The 5,218-nt window shown below is 37.0% G+C and overlaps 1 long non-coding RNA gene across 1 annotated transcript; it reads left to right on the top strand.

Annotated features, from left to right (window-relative positions):
* The first annotated feature begins 1,691 nt into the window (after positions 1-1,691).
* LOC104962726 (uncharacterized) lies at positions 1,692-4,423 on the top strand. Its single transcript, XR_800235.1, has 3 exons — positions 1,692-1,775; positions 3,240-3,300; positions 4,378-4,423. It is a non-coding gene; the product is annotated as an uncharacterized lncRNA (long non-coding RNA).
* The last annotated feature ends 795 nt before the right edge of the window (positions 4,424-5,218 follow it).

Below are 5,218 nucleotides of genomic sequence, written 5' to 3'. Positions count from 1 at the left end.
CTGTGTGTGTGTGTGTGTGTGTGTGTGTGTGTGTGTGTGTGTGTGTGTGTGCTGTAATCTCCTGTGTAATAATGATGATTAATCTGTGTGTGTGTTTACCTGCTGACCGACAGAAAGGAGGATTAATCTATCTATAGATCTCCTCACGTCAACCTTCAGCTGCAAGTCTTCATCTTCCAGTCTGTACACATAGACAAATATAACAGTATACAAAATAAATCCAGAACGAGTTCTCCTGCGGCTTCGCTTTAGTTGAAAATATATAATCTTTGGCAAATAGGTGAATATGCAACTTTAACGCCAGAGCAATAATCCATTCTGCCTCCATTTATATGTCTTTTTTAAACAGCGTTGATTGATGAGTTTTTTTTAGAGAATAACAGGTTAAAGTAAAAACGTGTTTTTCCAACATGGTGCCATGATGTTAGAAGACACACAAAAAAGCAACCATGAAATCTAAAAATATATAAGAATATGCAAAAAAATACCCACAGCGAAAAACAAAGAGAACAAAAATGTACATATTTGTTTTTACTATATTTATATTTAATTATTTATTTTGCTGCGTGTTCGTTTGTTATGTTACATCTCTGGGTGCTAGCTATTTTTCAGATCTTTTAAAAGTTTTTATTATGCTTTAAAAATTGAAAATAAGCCTTTGGTTAAAGGGGGTTAATGACTCCTGTAGGTAAAGGCATGGTATATATAGCCAGGACATGGCCTGATGTACCTTTATCTGTAGATATTTAGTTAAATTCATTTTCTGTGTTTCACCTTTTGCAGAATAGTTTTATGTTTAATAAATAGTATTAATTTAGTTGAGTGTTTCCCATCTCTGCCTCTCTAATCTGGCTCTTTGCTGACTGAGAAGAAAACAGGCTTTCATGTGTGTCTGTGATTTGAGGAGGCGGGACTAAACTCACACCCAGGCCTCCTGATTGGCTGAAGGTGGGTGATGGCAGTTGGTGCTTACATATAGACCCTCACTGATCCAGCAACACTCAGCTTCCTCTGCTACAACTCAGGTGAGTCTCTCTGAAAAACACTTTTGACATATTTTAAGTTATTTGAATCCTGAAGATTTAGGATGAATATGTTTTTTTTTGTCTTGAGTGACAGATTTCTGCTTTTTCTCAAAATAAATATAATCAAATACTGACTTAAAAACAGGAACGACTCATTATTGAAATAATTATTAATCCACATTAAGGATCTTAATTCTACTGCAATTATAAATACATAGATTGGATGGCTTAAATGTGTATATTGTAAACACAATCACAATATTTAACATTTTAATAATAATACAAATAACACATTTATCCTCAATAAATGCTTCTGTCACATTATATTTATAGCATCATTTATAATACCTTAATCTGTTTGGCTGAAGTAATTGTTCATTTCTTTTCATTTTATATTGTAAAACACTTTTTAATATTCTTTTTTTGAACTAATGTTTGTTAAAAAACGTCCCAGTTTGTGATCACTGGTAATCTTGGGTCTGAGTTTTTTACAGGTTAACTCCGAAGAATACAAATAAGTAATGTAAAAGTAATGATCAGAAGATTAGAACTGGACTTTACTTATTTGTGTTTGTCCTAAATATATTGTATGTTGCAATGGAGGGACTAAGCTGCTCGTAGTGAGCACAATAAAAGCACAGAATGCTTGTCTCTTTCTTTTCCCCAGGCATCGCTCACCCTCTGCCCTCGATCAGCTCCAACATGAGCCCAAAGAATGTGGTTTTCAAGAAGATTTGCAGTGACAAGTCGGTCAGTGAAACATCTGAAATGTGTATTTATATAATCATCTGAATGAGGTTTGGGGAAGTACTTTTTCACCTAGAGGAATGTGTCTGGTAAAAACAGTGAGAGAGTAAAGCAGGTATACTGTACAACATGAAACATAAAGCATGTGGGCAATAAAAGTGATGAAAACAAGAACACAGGAACTGATTGATTGATAATCGTTAGATGGTAGTTCAGTCCCAAAGCCTATCCTCCAGTCCTGCTTCACGACCACAGTCTCATTAGCACAGCATCCTTCAACATTATATACAACTCCTTTTCCCCATAACTCTTCTGTCGCAAAGCAACACGTCTTTCCAGGACTTCTTTACCTTTCTTTTAAAACATACCCTTAATGGTGTTTGTTAAAGGAGATCTTCTGGAACTACAGTTTAATTTCTGCAGTTACAAACAAACAAAAGGCCCTCGATACATTACCTTTGAGCTGTTATACTCATGCTTGTTCGATAGTGAAGGATGTAGACTCCAGATCAGTTAATGTTGGCTCTGAGTGACGTTTTGCAGATCAGCTGCACATCTACGTGAGAAGAACTGAGTGTGGTTAAAGGCTTTTTGTCAGATTACAAACAACGTTGATCTCTAACTTCTGTTACTTCCCTCAGATGTTTACAGCACTAAAGTCATGCTGTTAGTGTGTGCAGATCATAGAGTCCTGGACCCGGAAATGTTGAGTACCCCCAAGTTTTATTTTAGAAATGTATAGAACGGGTCTCCGGCACATAGAAATCAGGGTTATTGAGGATGCTGAGTCCATTTCTGATCAAACATGGGAGTTTTAACCAGAAAGTAGCCATATTTGTTTTTTTAGGGGACTCTGGATCATCTGGATTGGACAGATTGCTTATTTATATGAAACTAACTTGTCCACAGTAGAGGTAATAAGGATCATCTTGTGCTCTCTGTATCCAATGGTCCCAACACTACTCATAGTGGTCAGAATCAGCCCAAACATGGACGAAACATTAAAACAGACATATTTGATCCTGAAATGTCAGAAATGGACTCAGCGCCCTCAATAACCTCCAAAACAGCCACGCCATTTGTTAAACCATTGTCTGCGTATGCCAAGGAATGCACCTTATGCTAATTGTACAAAGTGCCCAACATATGTAGATTGGCATCCGGCAGCTTCTATGTGCTGAGGACCCGCACTTTACATTTCTAACATAAAAATGTTGGTGTTAAGTTCTTCTCAAAAGAGGATGTTATTGACATACAGATTGTTCCAGTTCTTCAGTCAGTGGTTATATAACTGATTTATGAGGCTTAGTACTAAGTGATAGGGATCTGCCACACAATCCCTTAAAAACATTGAGTGTGTGATGGTCGAAAGATTGGGTTGTAAAAGATGGTTCAGTTTATTGTTGGATTCTTTGCTGTTTGTAAATACTTTTGCCGTTAATATGTGGTCCTTCTTTATCTCGTTAGGTCGGAGTCTACATGGGGAGAAGAGACTTTGTGGACCATGTGGATTCTGTGGATCCAGTGGGTGAGTTTCTCAATAACAACATCACTCATTCATCCGTCGTCAGGTTAAATCTGCCCCTCCATTTATATTCTAATATTACTAAAGCTATATATATTCAATGTTAGCTGCTCAGTGCCATGTCACAGTTAAATAAACCCCTTTTTATTCAGAGCATGTCTAACGGTAAAATGTAAACATACTGTTTGATTGTTCTTATTCAGTATCTATGCCGAAAATCTGGAATCACAATTAGGCTCTGATTGTGTTTTTTCTCATTATTATTTAAGTCTATTCTAGTCAGACACACTTTTGTGTACTGAGCACACACAATTTATTAAAAGCAAAGATAGTTTGGGTGTTTCTCAATGTCGAGGACGCTTCCTTGGTAGGACATGTCTTCCGAGTCAGGTCTTTCAGAAGCGAGGCAAGAATCCTTCCTGGCATTCGGAGAACGTTGAATGGAACAGGCTAGCAAGTGTGCTGGTGTGCATCAGATGAGAGGCCCCGCCTTACATTTTCAAGATTTTGGAAATTGGTCCGTGCGCAAAGCATTGTGGGGATTTTAAGATTGCGGAGGATACACATGTGCAGGTTCTTATTTTACATCCATGATGTGCAGCCTCGAAATGTCCCGCAACGAAGGACGCCGGCCTCGGTAGAATTCCAAGCATCCTGGATATTGGAACAGTCCTTCGGCGGCACTCGATGATGTAGCATCCTTGAAATAATGGCTCTGGAGCATCCTTCCTCGACATTGAGAAACACCCAACGTCTAGTAAATATCTACAAATATTATCTTTTTTTAAATCTTTATTCTCTCAATTTTTCTTATCTCTCAACCATTTGACATATAATGTGAAATGACTGAACCTGTAAATAACACTAATGAATATACCAGTGAAGTTTTCTGATTAATATCATGAAATCCAAGTGTTATTGTTTATAAAAACAGTAATGCATTTTATTTGTGTAGCACTTTGTGAACACAGTCACGGTGTAAGAAGTTGTGGGAAACATTTTGATTATCCATGTAACTACGTTTAAAAGTACTGCTCCATCTTTATCACCTCATGACCTTTGAATGTTTTCTACCACCAGATGGCGTCATCCTCATCGATCCTCAGGCTCTGCAGGGGAGGAAAGGTCAGTACCAAAACACAAGCAATAACACAGGAAGTAGATCTCAGGACAGGGTTCACACATATTCTAAAACCAAACAGAGTCCACTTCAGAGGTGTAAAGTAACTAAGTAGATTTACTCAAGTACAGTACTTAAGTACAAATTGAGGTATTTTACTTTACTTGAGTATTTCAATGTTTTGCTACTGTGTACTTCCACCCCTCTACAGTTCAGAGGTACATGGTGTACTTCTACTCACTCCATGTATGTAATCCCTTTAGTTACTTCACAGATGTGGATGAATGATGTGAAATCTAATCAAGTGTTAAATCAGACTTTAGTTCCACCTGGAGTAAATCCACAAGCTACCCTGCAGAATACAAAGTCATTCAAACTAGCTGCACCTTTACCAGCTTTGAGAACACTTTCATGATCAATCATTATAAAACATATCATATATATTATTCTGAAATGGACCAATCTGCACAATGACTACTTTTACTGTCGCTACTTTCACTATATTTTGATGATAATACTTTTCTACTTTTACTTGAGGAACATTTTGAATGCAGGACTTTTACTGTAACAGAGTATTCCTACACTCTGGTACTTCTAATTTTACTCAAGTACAAGATCTGAGTACTTCTACTTTTACTCAAGTACAAGATCTGAGTACTTCTACTTTTACTCAAGTACAAGATCTGAGTACTTCTACTTTTACTCAAGTACAAGATCTGAGTACTTCTACTTTTACTCAAGAACAAGACCTGAGTACTTCTACTTTTACTCAAGTCCAAGATTTTGAGTACTTCTACTTTT

Source organism: Notothenia coriiceps, unplaced genomic scaffold, assembly GCF_000735185.1.
Source record: "Notothenia coriiceps isolate Sejong01 unplaced genomic scaffold, NC01 NC01_scaffold00035325, whole genome shotgun sequence".
Classification (NCBI taxonomy): domain Eukaryota; kingdom Metazoa; phylum Chordata; class Actinopteri; order Perciformes; family Nototheniidae; genus Notothenia; species Notothenia coriiceps.
This window is presented reverse-complemented; position numbering and strand designations above follow the sequence as displayed.